Source organism: Schistocerca nitens, chromosome 2 (genome assembly GCF_023898315.1).
Source record: "Schistocerca nitens isolate TAMUIC-IGC-003100 chromosome 2, iqSchNite1.1, whole genome shotgun sequence".
Classification (NCBI taxonomy): domain Eukaryota; kingdom Metazoa; phylum Arthropoda; class Insecta; order Orthoptera; family Acrididae; genus Schistocerca; species Schistocerca nitens.
Window position 1 is genome coordinate 553,339,614 of NC_064615.1, and position 26,962 is coordinate 553,366,575.

Sequence of the window (26,962 nt, forward strand, 5' to 3'; positions counted from 1 at the left end):
ACTCTCTCGTCAGTCCTAATTGGCATCCGTATAGCTTACAAAGAGGATTTAATAGCCTCCCTAGCAGACTTATTGTATGGGGAACCTCTCATACGTCTGGTGCAATTCGTCAAAGACTGCACAGTCTGAACTTCCGATGCTAGTAGAACGTGTCCAACACTTCGCCGCACTGGTACGCCTCCCACCGCCAAGGGCACTCACAAGCCCTCATGTCTTCATGCACAAACACCTACACATTTGTGACTATGTGATGTTGCATGATGACATGGTGTGACCTGCACTGCATCTCCCCCCTCCCCCCCTCTGCCCCTACTCAAGCCCACATAAAGTGTTACGCCACTCACCACAGATCATTTGACATTCTGCTCCATGGGAAAAAACAAACACTGTCCATCTTGTGTCTCAAACCAGCTTGTCGGCCCAACGAAGATGCAAATTTGGAAGATGACTCACTCACCACCCCCCACCCCCACCCCCACCCCCCGATTTAACTTATGTGTGATCTCTCACCTACAGTGCTCCTAATGAGCCGAGCTCTCCTTCTGGCTCTGATAGTGTGTGTGACAATGTGTGTGATGCTAGTCCTTCATGTCCTCCACCCAGCTTGGAGGTGGCGTGTGAAGATTCCTCTCGCCTTCCCTGCACCCCAGTGATTCTGCTGACCAGCCAATGCCATCCAATGACACATGCATTGCCATCTTCCACATCCATGTGTCATCCTTTCCTGTCATTGTCCTCTCTCCGCAGCTACATGATGGCACACTGTTCATCCTAAACACCCCCCATGCACACTGGATGACTTGATAACCCATGTCATGCTCTTCCATGCATTAGCAATCCCTCCACATGCTGAGGAGACAGCCATCACCATCTCAATTGATGACGACGGACACCTCTCTATTCACGTTCCACTAATGGTGCACCACGCCCCCACATCGATGGGCCACACGATCCCAGTTTCTCAGTTCGTCTGCCTGCTCCACCAACCGACGTGGCTATGCAACTTCATAATTAATGGCATCTACACGCACAAGCCCTCTTTCCCTGTGGGGACATCTTTTGACATGACCACTCCAACCTACATCACCACCTCTTCCCTTGTTCCACACTAGGGAGGGATGGGAATGGGGGACTCTGTGGGGTCTTCAAACACCAGAATTGAGTGAACTACCAAAATCTTTGACTTTTTCAAATGCATGCAGCCATCATGGTTTGTTCTTAGTTTCATTCTGGCACTTGGTACATGATGGTGTGTTGTGTACAGTGTTCTTAATAAATATAGAGTTTATACACAAAGGTTCCTAATACAAAGATTGTATGATCTGTTACCCATAGCTTCATGATGACTGTCTTGCACATTTTGACCCGACAAAGCCTGTTGTTTTAGCTGTTGATGCCTCTTCTCATGGCACTGGGGTCATTTTGCCCACAGAGACAGTTCTCGCGACCATCCAATTACCTTTGCTTACAAACTGTTGACATATACTCAATGGAACTACTCTCAGATTGAGAAGGAAGCCACTGGCGTAGTGCATGGTGTAACAAAATTTCAACAGTTTGTGTTTGTTCGCAAATACTTCCTGGTGACAGACGACAAGCATCTGCAAACCTTGTTTAGTCCATCCAAGGCTATTCTACAGGGCACTGCACAGAAGCTTCAGTGGTGGAATCGTTTTTGTCCAATTACCAACACAAAATTTTCTATTGGTTCATTGATTCTTTGGCTGTTTTTGTTGTTTCTTGAATGTCCAGGACTTGGGTATGGCGCAGAACTTTCCTCTTGATTATTGCCCGATTGTTCATGTCATGGCCTCTGATCCCGTTTTGTGTAATTTGTTGCATTTCATTCACAATGGCTGGCCACATTCAGCACACCAAATTCAAAATCCTTTGGTTCATTGCTACTCTGCTCACCAGCATGATCTCAAGGTCCAACAGGGTGTGATTCTGTTGTGTACAGACTCGGATTCAGCTCGAGAGTTGATTCCTTCTGTTCTTCAGCAGTCAGTGCTCCCTCTCCTTAATCAAGGGCACTAGGGTGTTGTCCGCATGAAGCAGTTGCCATATCATCACTGCACATGGCGTGGCATGGATCAACTCATTGAACAGTTGACTCCTCACTGTTAACACTTGGGCCAAAAATCAGGCGGCCCCACCTCAAAAGTTCTTCGTCTGGCCTAGACCTTGTGCACCGTGGCAAAGATTACACTTGATTTAGAGGGCCCATTTTGGGACACAAGTTGGCTCACCATTGTGGAAGCCTTTAGTAAATTTCCATTCATAGTGCTAATGCACTCCATCACAGCTTGTTCCACAATCCAGGCCTTGTCTACAAGTTTTTGTTTAAAATGGACCACAGTTTTTCACTGCTGAGTTCCATTAGTTTTGTGCCAGCTCAGGCATCCACTACATCATGACTACACAATTCCACCCCAGTCAAATGGTGAAGCTGAATGGTTTGTCTGCACCTTCAAGCAACAAGTGGAAAAACTTATTTCTACCCATACGTGACCAGGCTCTATTCTTGTTTTTGTCTTCATACCAATCCCAGCCATGCGATGGAACGTCTCCTGTGGAGTTGATGCACAGCCGTCGTCATCACACCAAGTTCCAGCTGCTGCACCTGCTCTGTCTGCCTCCTGCAGCTATATATTATGCAGGTGCCTCTGTTTATTTCAGGTGCTTTTGTGGAAATCTCCACTGGGAGAGAGGGGGACAGTCATCTGCAGCCCTGGCTGTGCAATGTGTCTCTTACATGGTCGTACCATGCTGAGGCACCTTCGCAACCAGCTGCAACCAGGTGACATTAGTGACACTGCTGTGGGCTCTTTGCTTTCAAACCCAGTACCCGTGAGGCTGAGGCTGCCTTCGCCATCACATTTGCTGCAACCTCCACCTTTATAACCTTTGACACATGGTGCTCTCAGGATCAGTGGCACTGGACCTAGAGTCGATGGACCTGGATGCCTTCATCATCACCTCCTCCATCAAGCCATGAGCCACCTCTGGTGGCTCCCAGCAATGTAGCTACTGCTCCTGACATTGGCTTCAGTGGCCACGCTGGCTGCACTACATAAGGATGCAAGGGTGTGCACTTAGGTCAGGTTTCAGGCAAATGGTACTGGACAAGCTCAGGACACAGTCTGGATGGCTGCAGCTACTGACCCCATCCCTTCACTACCTGCTGCATCTTGCCCTCCTTCCCATCATCATCATATTACTCACCCATAGCTGATGACCATATGGAGATTTGGGGAGGGGAGGGGGGTTGTGGTGTCATTGTAAGGCACCACTCGTGTGCTGGCTGTCAGAAGCTCACCAGTGCAAACTTCAGTATCTGTGGATGCTGAGGGATGGCACCAGCATGGCAGTATATGCAGATCAGGTGCCACACCTCACCTTTCTGAGAACACTACACACACCAGCACCCTCTCCAGCATTGGCATAAAGGACGCCGACGACAGCACCCGAAGGCCAGTTCGTCAGTGCAGATCATCTCAGTTTGACAGGTCAGCTCCATGGGACAGCAGCTGCCTATGTCATAGTTAGTTAGGTCTGCGAGAATCAGGAAAGCTCGAAAGATAGTTTACTTTTGAGCTGACAAAAGACTTTATTCAGATATTGGAAATGCTTGTTATGTTCTACATGATTGCTTCTCAAAAGTTATGTAAATCTGTTTGATTACTCAATTATAGCACTGTCTACAGATATTCTGTAGTGCGCCTGGTCTGTTGCTTCCTAGCCTACGAACTGCTGTTGTGACAACCCAACATACAACATTAATGATCTTTTGGACAATATTAATATTATCTTTTCACTGATGACACAGTCATCTACAACGAAATGCCCTCTGAATGAAACTGTAGAAATATTTAGTTAGACCTTGATAAAATTTCGAAGTGGTGCAGTCATTAGCAGCTTGTCTTAAATGTTACAAAACAAAAAATATAGTATACTCTGAATATAATATTAGTGAGTCACCACTGGAATCTGTAAACTCATTTAAATATTTGGGTGCAATCCTTAGTAGGGACATGAAGTGGAATAATCACATAGGCTCAGTCACGGGTAAAGCAGGAAGCAGGTTTTGTTTCATTGGTAGAATACTATGGAAATGCAATCAGTCTGTAAAGTAAATGGCTTACAAATCACTCATATGACATATCCTAGAATATAGGTCAAGTTTGTGGGACCTATACAAACAGGACTGGCAGGGGCTACAGAATGTATACAGGGAAGGGCAGCATGAATGGTCACAGGTTTCTTTGACTGACAGGAGAGTACCACTGAGGTGTTGAAAGAACTGACTCTTGAAGGTAGACAGAAACTATCCCAGAAAGTCTATTAACAAAGTTTCAAGAACCAGTTTTAAGATGACTCCAGGAATATATTACAACCCCCTATGTATCACTCCTATAGTGATTGTGTGGATAAGATTAATTAGATCATGCACAGAGGCATGTAAACAATCATTTTCCTCACAATCCATACATGAATAGAACAAGAAAAAACTCTAATAACCAGTACTGTGGGATGTACCTTCTGCCATACACTTCACAGTGGTTCACAGAGTATAGATGTAGATGTAGATTGCTAATCTATCGGTCCACACAGTTTTCTGCAGCATCACATCTCAAATGCATTGATACTCCTCTGTTTTCACACTGTCCATGCTTCACTACCTTACCACTATGCTTCAAGCGTACATTCTCAGAAATTTCTTCCTTAAGTTAGTGCCTGTGTTTGATACTCCTCTGTTTTCACACTGTCCATGCTTCACTGCCTTACCACTATGCTTCAAGCGTACATTCTCAGAAATTTCTTCCTTAAGTTAGTGCCTGTGTTTGATATTATGAAACTGCTCTTTGCTAGGACTGCCTCTTTGCCTGTGCTAGTCTGCTTTTTATGTCCTCCTTGCTTTGTCCATCATGAGTTACCATTATTTTGCTTCCAAGGTAGCAGAATTCCTTAACTTTGTCTATTTCATGATCACCAGTTTTTATGTTTCTCATTATTCTCATTTCTGCTGCTCCTCATTAATTTCATCTTTTTCTGGTTTATTCTGAATCCATATTCCCTAATCATTAGACTGTTCATTACATTCAACAGATCCTGTAATTCTTCTTCACTTTCACTGAGGATAATAACATCATCAGCAAATCTTATCATTGACGTCCTTTCACCATTAATTTAATTCCATTCCTGAACCTTTCTTTTATTTCCATGACTGCTTCTTCGATGTGTATAGTGAACATTAGAGGTGAAAGACCACAGCTGTCTTACACTCATTTTAATATGAACACATCATTTTGGTCTTCCAGCCTTATTATTACCTCTTGGTTCTTGTACATATTGTATCTTACATGTCTTTCCCTTACTCCTATTTTTCTCAGAATTTCAAACATCTTGCACCATTTTACACTGTTGAACACTTTTTTCAGGTAACCACATCCAATAACATGTCCTGATTTTTCTTCAGTCTTGCATCTACTATCAATCACAATGTCAGAACTGCCTCTCTGGTACCTTTAACTTTCCTAAAAGCCAAACAGATAACCACCTAATGGATTCTCAGTTTCCTTTTCCATTCTTCTGTATATTATCCTTGTCAGCAGCTTTGATGTATGAGCTGTTAAGCTGATTGTGCGATGGTTGTTACACTTATCTGCCCTCACTATCTTCAGAATTGTATGGGTAATATTTTTCCAAAAATCTGCTGCTATTAATATTACCCTATATTTATCTATCCAGAAATCCTTATCTTTTTTCAGTTTCACTTCACTGTACCCCACTGTATCTAGTCTGAGTTTCTGCATTTCCCTTTTCATATTTCTAGCTTCCGCTACCACATTCAAACTTCTGACATTCCACACTCCAACTTATAGAATGTTATCACATTGTTGGTTATTCAGTCTTTCTCTCATGGTCATCTGCCCCTTGCAGTCTTCTTCCAGATATCCAAATGAGGAACTAATCCGGAATCTTTTGCCAATGGAGAGATTTTTTTCTACTATAGGCAACAGGTCCAGTGGATACACTTTTTTTGTCTTTACTGCAGTGGTTTCCATTTCTTTCTGCATCCTTATGATGTTGATCATTAATGAGTCTTCTACCTTATAAGGGAAATTTTTCACCCCAAGGATAAGAGAGTGCCCTGAGCCTCTGTGCATGCCTTTGCCATCTTTGGCAGGTTTATGGGCAGAAACAGGGTGACTTCTTGCAACAGAAATCTTCAGCTGCCAAAATTTAAGCACTGAAAGAGTGTTAACCTGAGGATATTTTAATTGCTAGTAAAAGGCATAGCCCATAGACCATTGGTCTATTAATAATAATCAACAAAAATTATAGACATGTGTAACACTAACACCTTATCCTCTTTCTGACCTCAATTGCACAATTGTTATATAGGGATGCTGACTCAGGTAAATGGGAAATTGCTGTACATAAAATGGACGTGAAGTCAGCTGATCATGTGTGTAGTGTCATGAAACAATATGCAATTCTAGGTTTACTTCTGAAGAAGGCCAAGCACATACTACTACACACATGAAACATTACATCATTTTACTATAATCTGAACAAATTAGAGTACTTAACTTGGAATCAATGTAGGTTCACATAGGTTCTCAGGAGTTTCACTATGTTTATGTTACTGTCTCTGAACATTAAAACTTATCACTTGTTTCTATACAGAATGTACAATTGCCTATAAACTGCAATTGACAATTCTGATTTCTAGAACAACTCACACTGCTGGATCTGAAGTAAGACAATGCTGTTGTCATAAGTGATGATTAACAAGTGAGCTGAGCAGAGTTGCACTCTGACTTAAGTAAGCATCCAGCATCAGTGGCATACAGATCCTCTTGAGGGCATATCTAGACCAACATCTCCCATTCACTGTTGCATCAGGTAGCGCCTGTCCTTACTTGTGGTTCCATCGTGAGCTACCAACTTTGACATGAGTCCTTATTCATTGGACAACACAACACAGTGTGTGTATAGTGTGTGCAGTAAATGGTAATGGAAAATTAATGAACAATGTAGCATTAGGCTTTTACATTATTAAATAATTTATTTGTACAACAGTATTGTACACTAGGGATAAAATGAATGAGGCAGCACTAATTTAAACAGAGAGATCTTGTATTAAAGAGGGTGGGGACTCCAATCTTCATCCAGCCATCATGATTTAGGTTTTACATGGTTTTCCTAAATTATTTAAGACACACATCAGGATGGTTCCTACTACAAGGTTCTGGTTGACTATGTGTCCCATGCTTGTCATAGTAAACCTGTAAGTATGTAAATGTTTGTATATGTGAATTACTTTATTTTTGTTGTTCTTAAGTTGTAATACTGAGACTGAGATACTGATATCTTTGTAAAAGAGAAATTATGAATGAATAAAGCTATGACTACCAATACGAGGGGCGTTTGAAAAGTCCATGCAAAGCTTGACAGATGGCACCACCACTGCGTATTGAGGTCGTGTTTAATTAGTAGCATCTTTGGAAAGAAAGCACACCAAGTTTCAGCCATATTCGTCTATTTCTTTGTGTTTGGCATTCGTGTGAATCAAGGAAGTTGAGTGATTGTCAAAAAATAGACTAAAAAGAATTTCATGTGGTGATTAAACATTACTTTATGAAAGGCAAAACGCCTCAGGAGGCTAAAGAGAAGCTTGATAAACATTACAGTGACTCAGCACCTTTGATTAGAACAGTTTATAAGTGATTTCAAAATTTTTGGAGTGGCCATATGGGCACAAGTGATGCTGAACGTTCTGGGCACCGTGTGGAGGTTACGGCACCAGAAATCATTGATAACATCCATGATATGGTGATGGATGACAGAAGAGTTAAGATGTGTGAGATTACTAGTGCTGCAGGCATCTCAAATGTATGGGTACATAATATTTTGCATAAACATTTGGACATGAGAAAGCTATCCTCAAGATGGGTTGAGTGATTGCTCACGCTTGACCAAAAATGGAATCGTGTGGTGTTGCAAGGATGGTTTTCAGCTGTTCAGGAAGAATCCGCAGGACTTTAAGCATCGTTTCGTCACTGTATACGGAACATGGATACATTACTTGACTCCAGAGAACTCTCTGTCGCGCTTCCTTTCTGGCCCCAAATGCCACTGTCTTCACTACATCCCATACAGGTTTTTTTTTTTTTTTTTGCCTGATCTAATTATCTTCGTCCCATAAAAAAACTCTTTAGGTTACTGGACTACCTGCTTTAATATTTAGCAGTATTTTTGGATGGGATTGCAAGGCTATCATCAGTGCTGTTCCTAGATAGTGTGTAAGTACAAGGTGAAAGACATCCCGGATATTGTAAAGACAAAATTTATTTAAATAAAAACTGAAACAGCGATCGACCATAAGTATATCGGCAGAGACATTAATTATGAATGCACAGTAAGGCGCAGACAAATGTCAAAAAATCATCATTATATTTTCTTTGTACATGATTTTGTTTCACTTTCTCGTATGTAGAAGGACAGTTGAGGTATTGCTCAAAGTAAGAAGTATTACGAGTGTTATGTATTATATGTGAGTCTGAATAAAGGAAGACTTAACAACAGTATTAAGTATTTTTATTGAAGTGAAATGGAGCCAAGTAGGGGGAGGATTTTCTTAATTTTTGACATGCACTGGTGTCCTTGAAGTAAGCTGGCTGCATCTGCAATTGAAATGTAAGAGAGGAAGTCCGAATGCAGAACACTTCTCATAATGCGATTGTACTATACTTTAAATTTTTCTTTCCATTTATTTTTTATTGTTATTGTACAACTGTTCGACCTGAGTGCAACGACTTCAGAGCACCGATTGTAAGTAGTTAGTTACCGTATTGTAAAAAATTTCTATGCTATTGTTATTAGTCATAAAAACTAATTGTCTGTATTTTCTGTTTGCATGAATCACAACGGGGAGAAAGTAAAGCAAAAAGGCAAAAATTGAAGAGAAAATTTAGAAAACGAATAAGAATTGGGCACAGGTAACGTAAAATTTTACGTGGTAAGCTATTTTGTTCAGCGCATCAACAGTGGGACGGCTACGCAAGTTGCCATGGTTACGCTTGGTAGCGCCTCTTTTGATGTGGATAGAAACCTTTTCCTCATTATTCCCTTCCTTGAATTTTGCATTGGAAAATTTACAGGAATTTTTCGGTGTGATGCGCGACGTAAAACTGGCTTTGACACCGCGTAAATCACAATTATCAAGCGTAATAATTAGCATATGCAATTTTAACGTTTTTTTGTGAAATTTTTATTTTTGCATATTCATACAACATGGCAGAAAAATATATGCCCATTGTTGATATCAACAGCGAAAACGCAATCAGCCAAGATGGTGTAGAATTAAGTGATCGAGCAGTTGAAGATCAGGCGCCATGCATGCCTACTGCAGAAGGTTCAAGTATCTCAGAGATGAGTGTCGCAGGTGTGGCAAATAATAGCGATGCTCCACAGCGGAATAATTTTGTCAACACAGTGTTTATAATTGACGAGACAATGTCAGTCATCTCCCAGAGTGACGTACTGTTCATGAATGAAACCTTGGACAGCGATACAAATATGAATCTTGACAACACATTACAAACACCACTTGGTCACAACACAAAAATTAATCTGGAAAGTACAGCTGACAGCAACCACAGTAGTACAACTGACGCACTGCTATGGCAGCCATTATCTAACATAAACACGTAATTAGATAATATTAACACAAATTTCAGATATGAAACAAGATATGAATACCAAAATTGATAATTTGACACAAGATAGTAACATGGTAAAATAGCGACAAAACACCGTTACACAAAATCTGAATACAATCAAAAAAGAACAAAAAAAAGTATTCAAGGAATTGCAAGACACGGTCGCACAGAAGTTCGATGATTTAGCCAAAAATTTTCGCACTGAAATCGACAAAAACTGAATTATATGAAAAAACATCTAAAGCATGAAGTACTTGCTGAAGTTAACAGTAGCATTACGGAGTTAAAACAGGAGGTAGATTCTTTTAATGACCATCATGATCTAGTAGAGCAACAGATAAAGGAAATCATAGACGCAAAAACAAATATTGAAGCCACACAAAACCAGTTGTGTTCAATGGTTAAAAAGGTAACCACTGTCGTTATCAAACTAAATAAAGAGTTTGAAGATGAACCTCTACCTGTCGAAGAGCTTACTTTAAGGGTAGCAATTTTAGAAGTTGACTCACTTCTCAGCATGTGCTAAGAAGGAGAGAGAGAAGTTCAATGAAAATCTAAGTGATATCATTAGTCAAGCCGAAGCAGATACGTTAGACAAGAGTGATACCATTGCAGAGAAGTTAGTAACCAATTGTATGTTATACACAGATGTAGTAGAAAAAGCTATTCAAGAAAAAGAAAATGAAATAATCAAAAAGGTAAACATTAACCTACAAGCCGCAGAAGATAGGATCTGCATTCTTCTAGAAGAAAATATTACTGAATCTCGAAATATGCAGGCTACACTGAACAAACCACAACCTGTTGGTATTAATCCACAAATTTTCACGAGCCCCACAGCTTTAATAACTGAGCAATTACCAACCGGAATTACAGGTAACTATAATAACAACATAAATACGACCGAAAACGCCACGTGTCTATCAACTATTTTTGCAGACGAAGGTTTCCTGAGACATCGACAGTTTTCTACATTCACTACTGAAGGTAAAAGAACGAACCCAATAGTATTTATTGGTGCTTTTCGTCATGCATTTCAACGCAAATAGACGGAAGCACAGAAAATCAGATTTGTTGTGGGATACCTATACGCAAGGTGATGTTCTTTTATGGACAATTGAAGTGGCCAAACGTTGCAGCAATGTGAACAAGCTTCCCTTAACAAATCCTTGTCCCAATTTGAATGAGCCTTCCTCGACAAATACTGGTCTGAGGCAGTACAAGAAAGACCCCGCACCATCCAATGGCAAATACGATAGTCCATGCATATACTTTGAAAAATACCTCATTAAGACACGCTACTGGACAAACCCAATATCACAGGTAGGCGTGTTAAAATTTTGGAAAAGTAGTTTACCATCACACATTAGAGAAAAACTAGTCACAATGCCAGAGCACAACACTGAATACTTTCTGTCAGTGCTTGATTCTTCGACTTAATCTCTAATGAAAGACCTGTACCCAATAGAGTAACGGAAAATCAGGCACAAAAAGAACATAGTTATGTAAATCAGTCAGTAAACCGTGATCTAAACACGCAGCAAGGACGGTACACACAACAGCAAAGTTACATACCCAGAGGTAACGAGTGCGGTAACGGGTACAGAAAAAAAAAACGATTTAAAAGAAATTTTCAAAACAACAGGAGTAATTTCAGTGCACGAGCGAATTACAGCCCACCATCACAAGGCCATATCCCGAACATAAACAGAAACAGTCAGCAGCAGCAGTGGCCACCGCACGGCAACAATGCCATTCCTTACACTGTACCGCTGCCGACCTTTGGGCAGCAAAATAACGCCACAGCAGCCAACGACACAAATTGGCTAAGTATCTACACAGTGCAGCTAACTGAAATTACTTTAGATGATGAATTACGTCACACTACGCGGTCGGAAAACACCAACCGGTTGTAGTTAAGCCCCATGCTATTGACCTCTCTGGGAGTGGGGGCAAAGCAACTCAACAAATATGCTTCATAATATTTGACAAACAAGGTGACGTCAAGAATGATCTGTATCAGCATGAGTTAGATACAACAAATAATGTCCAGGAAGAACAAGTACAAGCAACCATTAAGGTGAAAATATATGATACGGGTTCAACTACCAACCTAATTTCAAATGCATTTTTTTGTGAATTGAAGAAGAGAGGCAAATTCCCAACATTTCGTGTCCATAATTCCAAGGTGTAAACTGCTACAGGCAGTAAGACTAAATTGGTTAGACATCAGGCACTTATTCCTTTACAAACTGAACATTTTACAGTGAAGTGCAACTTTCTTATAAGTGACAACAGTTAATTGTCTTATTGGCATGGACACATTTAGAACATACAAAACACAGATTGATATAGGTAATGGTACATGCTACCTTTATATAAAGGATCAGATTTTTTCTGTTGATTTAGTCAGAACACCTGATGAAAATCACAAAAACAAACCAGAGTCCAAAGTAATAGTAGAATATTTCTTTCCAACTGTGTGTTTCACAAACAAATTTGATGCTGAACAAGAAACAAACACTGAGTTTAGCTCGAAATGGTAGAGCAGAAACTAAGTGAATCACAGATACTAAATGATATGCAATGACAAGAACTTACTGACTTGTTATTTAAGTGTACAAATGTTTTTGGTAACGAGCCAAGAATAATCAAAGACTATGAGTATAAATTTGAAGTCTATTCACATGGAACATTTCGTGTAATGTCATAACCTATTCCATGGGCAAAACGAGAGGCAGTAAGGGAAGACACCAATCATATGATTACATGGAGAGTTATACAACCTTCATTTTTACCCTATTGTAGTCTTATATTACCAGTAAGTAAAGCAGATGTGTCTGTAACATTAGTTGTCAATGCTAGAAGTATCAATAAGATTTTAGTACCAGTATGTATAAGACCAGATTTGGACGATCAGCTTTTAAAGTTTTACAATAACAAATACTTCAGTATACTCAATCTCAAGGCATCCTACTGGAAAATAAGGCTCCACGAAGAAAGTCGAAAATATACAGCATATGTTTGTGGTGGCAGAAGTTATGAATTCCGTTTTCTACCTTTTGGACTGAACATTAACGCAGGTGTGTTTATAGGTGCACTGGACCAGGTCTTAGGACCAGAATTGCTTAACAAAGTCACTGTTTATGTACAAGATATGCTAATAGCCACACCCACTTGGTTAGAACATACAAGGCTGATTGAACAGGTACTTCAATGATTTACATATTACGGGATAACAACCAATTTAAAAAGTCTAGTTTTGGTAAGGAGCAAGTCAAAATTTTATGAGAAATTGTCTCAGAACAAGGTATATTACCTGATCCCAAAAAACTTGATGCCATACGCAATTGTTCAGCTCCGAGGAACAAAAAGCAACTAAAGGCATTTTTATGAGTAGCAACCTTTTTTCGTAAGTTTGTACCATAGCAACTGATGAACAGTGAGGCATTGGTCAACTTGTTACGAAAAAATAGGCTTTGATTATGGGGTGATAAATGTCGGGATGACTTTAGTAACATTAAGCAGGCATTGGTCAATGCAAACATTCTTAGCTACATTGACATGTCCAAGGATTTTTATCTCTGCACATGCGCCTCATCTCAGGGGGTGGGGCCATGCTTTTTCCAGATGTGAGAACAAGCAGGTAAAGAACTACGAAAGCTCATCAGTTTTGCTAGTCAAACTTTATCAGAGTAGATTAGATTAGATTTACTTTCATTCCAATTGATCCATAGTGACGAGGTCCTCTAGGATGTAGAACATGTCAGAAAAACAACAATACAAGACAAATATTTACAACTCAAACAAATAAGATAATGTACCATTCCACAGTACCCAAGTGGAATGATCGTCATTTTTTAATGAACACTATATGAAAGAATCATTTTACAAATACTAATGCATTGAATTTAAAATAAAAAAGTTTATTTATTTATTTATAAGGTAATAAATGTGTAATACAACTACTATAATACTTATTTACAATGAACACATTTCTGCACTGTAATGGTGCAGAAGTTAGATTGTACTTTCACAAACACACACAACACACACACACACACACACACACACACACACACACACACATACATACATACATACACACTTATTTACAATGAACACATTACTGCACTGAAATTCTGCAGAAGCTATATTGTACTTGACTTTAAATCCTTGTGAAGATTATTCTTATTTCGACTACTGATTCCATGAATTGAGCTGTAGGTTTGAAAAAGTGATATATTTTTAGTGACAAGTTTCATTAAAGAATAAATATATTGGGAAGCAGTAGTTAGTATCCCTAGTTCCCTAAACAGGCGTCTGCAGGATATTCTTGTTTTATAACTCTTATTGCACGTTTTTGTGCCTGGAAAACTTCAACTTGGCTTAATGAATTACCCCAAAAAATAATACCATATGACATTATGGAATGAAAGTAAGCATATTATGCCAGCTTTTTTATTTTTATATCACCTATGTCTGATACAATTCGTATTGCATATAGAGATTTGTTAAGACGCTTCAGGAGTTCTGTGGTGTCCTTTTCCCAGTTGAATTTATTATCAAGCTGTGATCCCTAGAATTTAACACTGTCCACTTCTTCTATCTGCTTGCCATCATGTTAGGCATATACTTGTGGGACATCCTTACAAGTTCTGTACTGCATGTAGTGTGTTTTTTCGAAGTTAGTGACATGGAATTGACTAGGAACCAGTGATTAATGTCCACAAATATTTTATTAGCTGATCTTTCTAAGACTACACTTGATTTGCTACTTATTGCAATGTTTGTATCATCGGCAAACAAAACGAACTTGGCATCTGGTAATGTTACTGATGAAATGTCATTCATATACACAAGAAAAAGGAAGGGCCCCAAAATGGAACCTTGTGGGCCCCCACATGTAATTAGTTCCCAGTTGGATGATGCCTCATATATTGATACATGTCTCTTTCCTAATAATGCCCTTTGTTTCCTTTCAGAGATATAAGATTTGAACCATTTTGCAGCATTTCCTGTTACACTATAATATTCTAATTTACTTAAAAGGATATTGTGATTTACATAGTGAAATGCCTTTGACAGATCATAAAATATACCAATTGCCTGCAATTTTCTATCTTATGAATTAAACACATTTTCACTGTAACTGTAGATAGCCTTCTCAATATCAGAACCCTTTAGAAATCCAAACTGTGACTTTGACAGTATTTTATTTGAGATAAGATGGTTATAAAGCTGATTGCACATTACTTTTTCTAAAATTTTTGAGAATGCTGGCAAAAGTGAAATTGGATTGAAATTTGATGCTATTTCTTTATCTCCCTTCTTAAACAGTCGCTTAACTTCAGCATATTTTAACCATTCAGGAAATATTCCACTGATAAACGACTGGTCACACAGATAGCTTAATTACTTATTTAACAGAGAATCACATTCTTTAATTAGCTTTGATGATATTTCATCACACCCACTAGATGCTTTTGATTTTAAACATTTTATGATGGACATTATTTCTGCTGGGAAAGTGAGGGTCAAATTCATATTATGGAAGTTACTTGAAATGTCTGGTATTTCTTGTAATGTGCTATGGCATCAACATTGGAACTGTTTCGGATTGACAGATACAGTTTTCTTATTGTTTTACAAGACACCCCTAGTCCTTGAGTAATCCATGGCTTCTTCGTAGACTTTGCTCTAACCTTGGTAAATTTTTGGGGAAAACAGTGTTCGAATAAGGTAAGCACATTATTAGCAAGAGTGTTACATCTTTCATTCCTGCCATGAGCACTGTAAAGATCAGTCCAGTGAATGTCTCTGAGGAGTGTCCTAAAATATCAGTTTTTAGATAATTGATTACACTCTTGAGCTCAGATTTAACAGATTTTATATCCTGTTCAGTGTTAACATTTAACAGAAGGAACTGCATGTCATGATCTGAGAGGCCATTGACTATTGGATTTGCAATATAATTTTGTTCATTGGACTTTTCTATAAAGATATTATCAATGGCTGTTTGTGAGCAATTGGCTACCCTAGTGGGGAACTTGAGAGTGGGAATTAAGTTGAATGATAGTATCACTAACTCAAATAAGTTCTTATTGGGAGAATCTTTAAGGAAATCTACATTGAAATCACCAGCAACCACTATTTCTTTGTTTTTGGTTGTTAAATGGGCCAGTACAGTTTCAATGTGGTTTATGAACAGATTAAAGTTACCTGCAGGTGCTCAATATACACTTAATATTATGAAGGATTTTTTGTGAAATTCTACTTCCGTTGCACATGCTTCCATATGCTGTTCTACGCAAAATTAATGAATGTCTATGTACTTAAATTTATGACAGTTCCTGATGAATGTGGCAACTCCTCCTTTCTCCGTTTCTGATCTACAAAAGTAAGATGCTAACCGAAACCCTGCAACATTTACAAGTTCTATACCAGTGGTCACATGATGTTCAGAGAGGCAGATTATGTCAGCTGGGTTTGAAGACTCTAATTAATCTATGCAGATAATTAATACATTAGTTTTATTTCTCAGTCCTCGAATATTTTGATGCAATAAAGATAGCTGACATTTCACATTGACTGAGTTAAAATTGGGTAGAGTTAAAATATCTGCTGACTGTTGAAAATTCTTAACAAATGGCTGTTTATGCTGATGTCATAAACTAGAATTATGTTTTTTGGTTTCTTTTTCAAACTGAAGGTTTGTCTCAGTCCTAACCTCTCTTAAAATTTGGTTTATTTCTGTCCCCACTACACTAAAAAGGGTCTTTTCTGAACCCTATAACCAGTGGTATTTTATCACTCATGACAGTGCCTCCCCCCCGTTTAACTTTCCTGCTATTTTCCCAGCCAGTTTACCCTTCCCCTTCCTGTTGAGGTGAAGGCCATGGCTAGTATAACCCCACCTTTTGAGAGAATCAACAGGAACCACACCAATGTGTGACATAAGCAACGGTTCCAACTCCAAATTAACTCTCTTGACAGAAGAGTTCAAATGAGGTCGGTCATGGCGCCCAAGAACAGATACAAACTCAACACTAGTATGCTTCAATGCTGATGCAATCTTTGCCAGGTCACACTCTATACTGTACCCAGGATTTCTTTCAATACTGTTACCTGCCACACCCACTATAACCACGGTGTCTTCCTTAGTGAAATCTTTGCAAAGTGATCCTAAATCCTCTGTCATCTGCTCCAGACCAGCACTAGGTGTAAATAAATTGGTCACCTGGTATTCTGATCCTAGTTCGTCCTGCAAAAGTTGGGCAACACCTCTTCCATGGGAACTACCTAACAACAATACTTTCTTTCTATTTACTGATTTGCCTACTTTCTTACTCTTCAATTTTCTGCTGAAAGTTTGTTGTGTCCAGTCTACACCTGCAACTGCTTGAGGCTCACCAGTTTCTAACTGAAGCAACAGGTCAAATCTAATTCCGCATTCCACATAGCTGTCAGGCCTGTTCCTCCTCTTGCCACTTACCACATCTCTTTACCCTTCTACCTCCTTAACCTGTCAAGATCTCCCCTGGCCTTGTCTAACTCAGCCTGAAGGGCGGCAATTTTCCCCTCCTGTTCTAGTATCTTCCTATCTCTACTACAAAACCTACAAAACCACTGATGAGTCTTATTTACTTTCCCTATTCCCACGCCACTACAGTCAGCCACATGGAAAAAACTACAGCACCTGTCACACCAAAGCCCCGATCTGTCAATTCTATGGCAAGTCAAGCACTTTTCACTCATGATAAACGTACTAGTATATTAAGAGTAACTCAGTTAAATAACACGAAAATATGGTTCCACAAATTTGACCTACACGCAAATGTGTGTAAACAAAAACAACAGTGCAAAGTTTCTGAAACAACAATTTAAACTTTGCACTACTTTCCGGAAATGCTAGTTAAATAATGAAGAGGTACGATACAGTTAAATTACTGGAGAGAGCAAAGAACAACTAAGCGAAATTCTATAGATTTGCTGCGGCAAAACGTAAACAGAAAATCCGACTGTACGATCTTTTCGCGTTTTCTGCTGTATGACGTAAAGAAAAATGAAACCTTTAATGGTACACTTAAAAGGCGCACTAATACACATATTTACCACGTAATCAGTAGTAAACTATATGTTTTATAATCTAAAATGACTTATCTTTACGAGAACACCAAAACTCGCGCCGTCGCCTGGCTGCAGGGCTGTAGAAAGGGCTGCAGAAAGATCATACTCTGTGTCAGAATTGGAAAGTTTAGGTGTAATATGGGCACTTAAAAAGTTTGAATATTTTTTGTGGGATAGAATACCAACGTTTACTGTGACCATCAGTCACTGCCATTTCTTTTAACATGTAAACTATTGCACCACAGATTAGGTAGGTGGTGTCTATATTTACAATAATTTCGAGACCATTTATATTAAAGGAAGTCAGAATGTTATTGCAGATGCCTTATCGAGATTACCACAAGGTTTAGAGGAATTTAGTGAATTTCAGAGCAAGATGCAGAAATCAAAATGTTATTAATGCAAGGTACAACACAACAGTCTGATTACCATAAGTTTTGTAGGCAAATGAAAATTATACAACAGCAAGGTCGCATATGGAGGAAAGTTATGCAAAACCTTAAGCAAGATGAAGGTGGAAAGGTAAGCAAATGGTATCAGGAGTACAAAGGCATTTTGTTTCATAGGAAACATGAAAAATCTGATCAATGGTGTGTGTTTGTGTATTCATGAAGATTATATCGACGTATTTAGTAAGACACACACATGAAGTATGCGGACATTATGGAGCAGGCAAATGTACTGAAAAAAATTGCAACACTTTGTTAGTTTCCAAATCTGAAAAGGCAAGTCCTACGGGTATTAAGAAAGTGTGCAATGTGTCAAAAACCAAAACATCCCAATGTGTCAAAATATACTGAGCTACACCCAATACTTACAAAAAAACTCTATAGATATAGTATCCCTGGACACAGCTATTCCATATCCAAGACGCGAAGCAGGAGTAAGATACATAGTGGCACTATACGATATTTTCTCGAAACGTAACAAAATGTATGCCATTAAAAATGCAACAGCTACAAATACCAGAAAAAGCATTGAGAGAGACTATTTGAGAGGAATAGTAAACCAAAGGTACTACTAACCGACAGTGCTTCGTATTTTGTTGGGCAAAAGTGGCAACAATTTATGACCTCACAGGGCATAAAACATGTGTTAGTAACCTATTTTCACCCTGAAGCAAGCCCAGTAGAACGAGTATTTAAAGAATTTAATCAGTTTATTAGCACATACACCCCTCACAAACACACGATGGTTAGAAAATGTAACTCCTTTCATTCAAGTTGTCACTAACCTATCATATTCTTCAACAGTTTTCACACCTAACGAATTGATGTTCCAGACAAAACAAACGGATGAATGGGAGTCGTCCATACCGTAAGTACCCACTACAAAAATGACACTACAAGACAAAATCAAACAAGCCATGATTACACTAGAAAACAGGGCCGAGTATAGAAAGAAAATTTATAATAAGGCATTGAAACATGTTACACAATTTTTTGAAGCCATATGACTCCTCTTACAGATGCACACATATTCGACAAAATTAGGCAAACTGAATAAGAAGTGCCAGTTACTATATTCGGACCACATATAATTTCCAAAATACCCTACCCTGGGACGTTCAGATTAGTCTTTGAGAAAACAGGGAGAGACAAGGGACTCCACCCTCACAAAGATATAAAAGCTTTTATAGAATAATGAAGCTAGGTAGCAGTTTTTCTTCATCTACGTAGTGTACATAGATCTAAGTGTAATTTTTTCTTCTGGAGTGTATTTTAAGAGAAAGTAATGTGTACAGGCATAAGTAATTCTTTTGAATTGTACACATAAGCATAAAATCAACAACAATGAGAAGTAATAAACTGCTTCATGCGAAGCAGAAGTATAAAAAAATCAGCTTATGGCTCAGCTGTGCGCACTCAACAAATCGCGCTGACTGCAGTAGTAGGAGAGGAGGCATTGAGACCTGTGTTCATGCACAACAGACTGGCAAAAGGCGCAACCAAATAGGAATGTGATATTTTCAAGCAAAAGGAAGCATTATAAAAAAGATATATGTGACGTTTAAGCTAAGAAGAAACAACAAAATACCGCAAGAAGTGTCAAATAATTTTCTTTGCAGGGTGGATGATCATAATGGGTAACAGAATAAACAAATGTCAATAAATTTAAACTAAGTATGGAAATATCTGTGGACGGATCTACTGACCAAATGTATCAGTGGCCACCAAGCTATATAACGCAATTAGTTTTAAGTGTTTTTCTTTCAGTGACCAGTGCATTGTCACTGCGCAGAAGAAGAGAATTTCGTCGAGGGTAGGATGTACCAAATGAAGAAACGGGGCGCACCTCCAGTAAATAATTTATTTGTAAGGATATTTATACAAATGTCATAAGGCAAATGAAAAATGAAATTATGCATTGTTTCAGTATATCTCTGTGACATTTACCAGTACCTATTCAGTGCAGAGTGCACTTAAACATTTAAGCATGTGATTTTACAAGAGCCAATTAATTTTCATGCACAACAGACTGGCAAAAGGCGCAACCAAATAGGAATGTGATATTTTCAAGCAAAAGGAAGCATTATAAAAAAAATATATGTGACGTTTAAGCTAAGAAGAAACGACAAAATACCGCAAGAAGTGTCAAATAATTTTCTTTGCAGGGTGGATGATCATAATGGGTAACAGAATAAACAAATGTCAATAAATTTAAACTAAGTATGGAAATATCTGTGGACGGATCTACTGACCAAATGTATCAGTGGCCACCAAGGTATGTAACGCAATTAGTTTTAAGTGTTTTTCTTTCAGTGACCTGTGCATTGTCACTGCGCAGAAGAAGAGAATTTCGTCGAGGGTAGGATGTACCAAATGAAGAAACGGGGCGCACCTCGAGTAAATAATTTATTTATAAGGATATTTATACAAAGTTCATAAGGCAAATGAAAAATGAAATTATGCATTGTTTCAGTATATCTCTGTGACATTTACCAGTACCTATTCAGTGCAGAGTGCACTTAAACATTTAAGCATGTGATTTTACAAGAGCCAATTAATTTTTATCATGTCACATGAAAACGTAAATTATTACATTTCCACGTATTCGAGAAAGAAGGATCTACGTTGGTTGAAACTTCTTCATATTTAACACTAAGCTGCACATGAATTGAAGTAAATGGCAGTAGCACATGAAGAAACAACATGATAGTATGTGAATGATTAGTCACTACATATCATTTCAATAAAATAAAAGTTCCATGGCAACCAGTCCATAATAGCATGAGTTACATTTCCTCATAAATCCTTAAACAGGTAGCTGAGTATTACCTTTCTACCCTCCCAAACAAAGGAGGCGGCGCCAAGCATAGTTAGGCCAGCAATGCGTAATGTGTTTGCCTATTTTGAATTTTTTTCTCCCTTCTCTACCTTAGGAAGAAATGAGCTCCCGTAAGTGATAAAATCCTCTCTATAAAATGAAGTATAAATTATCATATGCCGGTATTGTACCATAATGATGTGTTAGTTAATTAACTTGTATATGTGATGTGAATGAAGAAAAGTTAAAACTAACAAACAAACTGTAGTAACAGAACCCAGTTAATGGAAAAATTATGACATTTTAAAAATTAAGAAATTTATGTTTGTAATATCAGCGATGGATGGAATGTCAGCCTTAGGTATAAGCTATCATGTTATATACATTGTTGTAGCTCAATACTGTACATTGTTGCAACTCAAAACTGTACATCTCCATACCATGTTAACATGGCAATTGTGTTGGTAATTGCATAGGTACATAGTGAAAGATCCCCTGGATGCTAAAGTAAAAATTTATTTAAAAAAAATGAAACAGCGATCGACCATAAGCGTCAGCAAAGACATTAATTGTGAATTCATGGTAAGATGCAGACAAATGAAAAAAAAAACTCATTCATTTTTCTTTGTACATGATTTTGTCTCACTCTCTCATATGTAGAAGGATTCTTAAGGTGTATTGCTCAAAGTATGAAGTATTACAAGTGTTATGTATTATATGTGAGTCAAAATAAGAGAAGACTTAACAACAGTATTAAGCATTTTTATTTAAGTGAAGCGAAGCCAAGTAAGGAGGATTTCTTCATTTTTGTCATTCACTAGTGTCCTTGAAGTCAGCTGTCTACATCTACAACTGTAATGTAAGAGAGGAAGTCTGAATGGCCTAAATTCGTACACGCAGAATATTTATAATAATGCAATTGCATTATACCTTAAATTTTTCTTTGCATTTGTTTTTTTATTATTATAATACAATAGTCTCAAATGATACCTTTGTTCTTTGTATAATACATGGTTTATTTTTAGGCTTCTATTTGATTTGAGTAACCTTTAAGGGAAAATAACTTTCAAATGAGGAAGTTGTAAGAGGTCCGAGCAGATGTAATTTCGATGTATTGCTCATGCGCTGCCTGCGATATGCAAGGTATAAGAGAATCTCTGACCAGAGAGCAGTGTTGACTGCAGTAGGAACTGTGTAGCCGTAGCAGTAAGTTGTTGCTAGCGAGCAGTCTGGTGTATCGTGTTGGCTGGCCCGGTTGTGGTGCAGCGATGCCGGAGCCTGAGTATTATTGTATAAGGTAAACAGCAGCCTCGCGCATATGTAGTAATGTTATCTCAAGTCCCACGTAAATGTTTTAAAAATCTCGTAATAATAATCTTTCTCATAAAAAGTAACTTTTAACAACCTTTCATTTCAATTTAAAGAATTTACTAATTTATGCAATCCATGATCATCCCGATTATTGCAAAAGAAAAATCAGTTGTTTCCTTTCATAAATGACAAATCTATCAGCCAGCATTGCACAGGGCTGTGCCAGAAAAATTTATTGTAAGAGCAGATATATATGCGTTATCCGGCGACTTCATTGAGGTAAGAATTTTCTGTTTTTTATTCAGAATGATCTTTCAGGGCCATGACGCAGCACTGCTGACGTCCAAAATTTACCAGGTTAAATTCACAGTCAATTATTGAAAAGTTATAAGTGAGCGACAATTTAATTGAGAGGTTTGTTACATTGTATTATTACCAGGTTACGGAAATTATTTTGTTGGGACGTTACACTGAATGTGAACGACATAATTACATTTTTTACTGTTGAGAGGTTTAGGAATTTTTCTGTTTTGAGGTTACACTAAACGTGAATATTATTTATGTTCATGTTTTCTGTTGGGAGGTTACGGAAAATTATATATATTTCTGTGGGGAGGTTACACTTGGCGACAACCGGCCATGATCGTATTTTTGTGAATTTCTGAGAAGTAATCATATATCTGCTCTTATTTACTTAAATGTAGTTTGCATCTGGCGCAACGCATTTACTAATTTGTCACTCTTTCCTTCACAGATCATCGGCAATTTATTGGTCTTTGTTGTAATTGTATTTGTTCCATTTTTTGCTTTGTCTTTGTTTCATTTTGTGCTTAACTTTGATTTATGATAATGCCGCGAAAAACTGCTAACAGTACATCGCGATGTGCAATGAGTGAAAAAGCCGACTCGAATACTTTAACCGATAATACTAACGACACTCAGTGCAATAGTGATAATCGTCTAATTACAGATAATTAGTGCCTGCCGATCACTAGTATTAAGTTAAATCCTAATGATGGGCAAACAAATTCAATTATGACCACAGTAAATTTAACAATTGATGACGCGGCACGTTCCGATACAATGAACGCTGCCCAGTTTGACAAACCCGGTTTGCAAAATTTGCATAGTGAACAGCTAAATTTTTCTCACAAAGATGAACAATGTAGTCAAAATACGTCAGATTTATTTGATTCCGAGGTAGTGACCCACAGTGCACATCCAATTGGCGAACCTTTTCAAGAATCAGAGAATGACCAAATGGTTACACAAAACATGACAATTGCGGGTACGCCATCAAACAGCACAGAGAATAGAGTAGGTAATTTTGGTATGTAGCATTATTACTACAATTCAAGAAAGAACAAGACGACAGTTTCAAACAACTTATTGAAAAACAAGATAACAATTCCAAACAGTTGAATGAAAAACTAGGCTATAATTCCAAACAGCTTAGTGAACAGATTACAGCCGTTGCCGCGCAATGTCATGATACTAAAGAACAATTACGTGAGGAAATTAAGGCTTGTGCTAGGAAGAGTAGGGAAGAAATTAGATCTGTGGCACAAGAATTAAATAATACACATGCAGCCACAACTAAATTACTTAGAGATGAAATTAGTGCAGTCGCTAAACAATGTTCTGAAAACGCAACACAGTTACGCGACGAGTTTAAATTAATGTCAGCAGAACTTTCACGCACACTGGATGCGAAAGTAGACACGAAATTTGACCAACAGAACAGCCAAATTGACGAACGTTTTTATCACCACCTACAAAACAGTGAAACGCGTTACAGTAAATTTATACAGGAACAGAATAAAGTAAAGAAACAAGTCATGGAAACAATTACTGCACAGAGACAGGAAGATAAGCGTAAATTGTTTATTGTTTACGAAAGCAAAAACATACGTAGACAACAATATTGCTACAATATCAGACGAAATCAAACAGTTGAACACCGAATTGCATGATGAAATCTCCGATCTTAAAACAAAAACAGACACACACACATTAGACTTTCAGACAATGACCAACAGACTTGAAAAGTTGGAACTAATACAGGATCCCAATGCCATCAAAGCAGACGTTAAAAAATTGAACAAAACCACACGTAAAATACAAAAACAAATTAATGCTTGTAATACTAAATACGATGATCAGGTAAAAGCACTGACTGAAAAATATGATGAATTGGCCAGTCGTATTGATGTTATCGAAAATAATAATGAAACCAAATCAGACGATACGTCACCTGTTTCGTTTAATCAAACACCCGAATTCCAAAATTTACATCAGACGATCAGTGAGATAGGTTTGTCCAATAATACATTACGTAGAAAATTGTCATCTTTACAGCAAGAAGTGACGGAGATGAAAAATATTTCAGCCTTTAACACATCACAGCATACGCCATTTTCCGATCATTTGTCAGACTCACACAGCCAGTATAATGCAGGTAATTTACAGATAGTACGTGAGTTAGCTTCCGAACAGTCACAGACAAACGGATTATCATACAATCCTGAACCAGTTCAGACATTCAGAGAAGACAATTTTGATTATAAGCACTTTCTAACCGTGAAAAAATTTAAGGTACTTAATAATGACAGAACACAGAGTCACGCTTTGGACTGGATACGACAATTTGCTTTTGTATTTTCTCCAGCTTGGCCTGTAATGCAGAAACTAGAATTGGACTGGATACAACAATTTGCTTTTGAATTTTCACCGGCATTGCCTGTAATGCAGAAGCTAAAAGTTATTTGCAACGCGTAAGAGACCTCAGTGGATTCATTACACTCCGATGAATATGTGCCGTAGCGTGCACAGGGCCCCCGAGCCATAGTAGTGCTATTTCATCTTTAGTTTTCTGCACTGCTGCCTTCTCTTTTACTATCCTTTATATCTATCAAAACAACTCTTCAACTATCGATCTATCTAGGATTAGAAATTTTGTAAAGAAAACCCGATATGACAAGTTTTACCGAAAGTGACAATTTTCATTAGACACTCTTGAAATGGCAAGAACTAACAGCATAATTTTAATAACAAACAAAATTTTTATCATCAGTATGTACAAAATTTTCAGCTATCGCAGACGCGTTTTGGCAACAATAGAGGCTTTTCTCCGCAACAGCATCAAAAGCAGCCGGTTAGCATACCTAACCAACAACGTAATGTTAAAGGTCAACCAAGCTTTAATGTTTCGCCGCCTACACGTACAGCGTCGGCTCCGCCAAATAGTAACGCACAGCAACAAGGAAATCAGTACGTACAGAAAACACACCATTTCAACTCATAGCGCAATGCACCGTATAGAAATGACTATCATGACAGACGTAAAAGTAATGAGCACAATTTTCAGCGTACGTTTAATAACAGTCGGTCTTACCAGCAGCAGAATCATCCGCAACAACAAATTATCATGAATGAACCAAACAGTCAGTATCATCCCGAACGTAATACGTCAGGAAGAAATAACAGAACAGTACAAATAGTTGAAATGCCACAGCATCCTCCCTCAAATAACGGCACGTCAGAAAGAATTTGACTAGATACAGTGCAGAATGAATCTTCCAGCAACGTAAGCAATACTTTTGACACACAGAATCTTATTCACGAAAACGTTATTACTTTTGACGACATCCGAGACACTCTTTTGCAGGAAAAACCAGTTATTCAAAAAACCATTTCACACCCTGTCATTGAAGTAAAGATTGGATCATCCAAATTTTCAGCAGTAATAGATTCTGGATCACCTATGTCAGTTATAAATGAGGAAACTTTCAACGAATGTAACAAAGAGAATACCTATCTTACGTTACCAATAGGCAAAACTAAAGTAAAAGGAGCAGTATCTGGTAAAGAAGTAGATGTAAAGTTACAGACACACTTATCATTTTGTATTGCAGGTCATACATTTCACTCAAATTTTTGGATTGTTCCCTTATTGACAACAGACGTTATTTTAGGTACAACAGACGTTATTTTCTGGTACAACATGACGCAATTATTGACTTTCAAAATTCCTATTTAATGTTAAAGGATGAAAATGTACAACTGGCATTAGAATTTCAGCACTCATTATCTGCAGAAGAACAAACAATCGGACAGAGGTCATTTCTGCATCGCGTTACATAGACTGTCATTCCACATTGTTCACAGATACGTACGTACACAGCTATAATACTCCAGACGAAGCCGACTATGACGTTATGCAAATGATTTCTGATAAAGTTAAGCAGAGCAGTGCAAATACAGACGACGACCGTACTCAACTACGCAATATTCTTTTACAGCAAGCTCCAGTTTTTGACAACGTCCCTGGTACTATGTCCGGATTTATGTATGAATTTCAAGTTAAACAGCACGATACATTTAAAGCCAAACATTATCCCATTCCATACATTCACAGAGATCAAGTTAAGAAAGAATTGTAAGCTATGCTTGACCAAGGAATTATTGAACCGGCAGTTAGTCCTTACATAAACCCGCTCCGTATTGTTAAGAAAAAGGATGGC